Source organism: Carlito syrichta, unplaced genomic scaffold (genome assembly GCF_000164805.1).
Source record: "Carlito syrichta isolate Samal-C Ts95f unplaced genomic scaffold, Tarsius_syrichta-2.0.1 Scaffold191726, whole genome shotgun sequence".
In the NCBI taxonomy this organism is placed as follows: Eukaryota; Metazoa; Chordata; class Mammalia; order Primates; family Tarsiidae; genus Carlito; species Carlito syrichta.
The window spans coordinates 1-770 of NW_007135822.1; the positions used below are offsets into that span (position 1 = coordinate 1).

General features: G+C 40.4%; 1 pseudogene; it reads right to left on the reverse strand.

Moving 5' to 3' along the window:
- Positions 1–50: 50 nt before the first annotated feature.
- On the reverse strand, positions 51–696 carry LOC103253017 (annotated as a pseudogene).
- Between the last annotated feature and the right edge of the window lie 74 nt (positions 697–770).

Here is a 770-nt window from a genome sequence, read left to right on the forward strand (position 1 = left end):
TTTTATATTTTCAGTGCTTTCTCGAAATAGGAGTAACAAAGTTCTTCATCCTATGAGGCAGGAAGATGTTTCATAAGTACTTCTTTGGATGACGAAGGTATAGTGTCTGGGAAGGACACCTCAAATTCTATTAGAAGGTCACCACGTTGGTCAGGATTCTTGGGAAATGGCAGCCCATATCCAATAATTCTTCCCTCATTCCAGGTTTCACAATATCGTTTATTGCCATAGGTATGTTTCTTCCATCCATTGTGGGCACATTAAGTGAGCAGCAACACAAAGCCTCTTGTAGGCTAATTTTGGCAGTATAAATGATATTTGATCCATCCCTTTTAAATCTGGGGTGATCTTTGTCTTTAATGACAAAAACAATGTCTGCTGGAATACTATTTGGTGTTTCATCTCCTTCCCTGGGAAACGTAATATTGGTGCCTTCTTTCCATCCTTTTTTAATCTCAATGGTAAGAATTTTGTCTTAAGATCTAAAACTCCTTTCATCAGAATTTAGCCTTTTTTGAGAAATCTTCATTCGTTTGGTACAACCACTGTACATCTCTCTGAGTGATATGCTAAGTTCATGAATAACTGGAGGATCTTGTTTGAGGCTGGACGACCCCACAGAATTCCTGTCACTTGGATATCCATTTATGCTGAATCCAAAGGCATTAAAAGGATCTCCATTGTCGGTGACCTGCACTGACCAGGGAAGGGTTAGGACCGCACCGGTGAATCAGAACGGAGAGAAGAAAACTACTCGGAGGCAGCTCTTC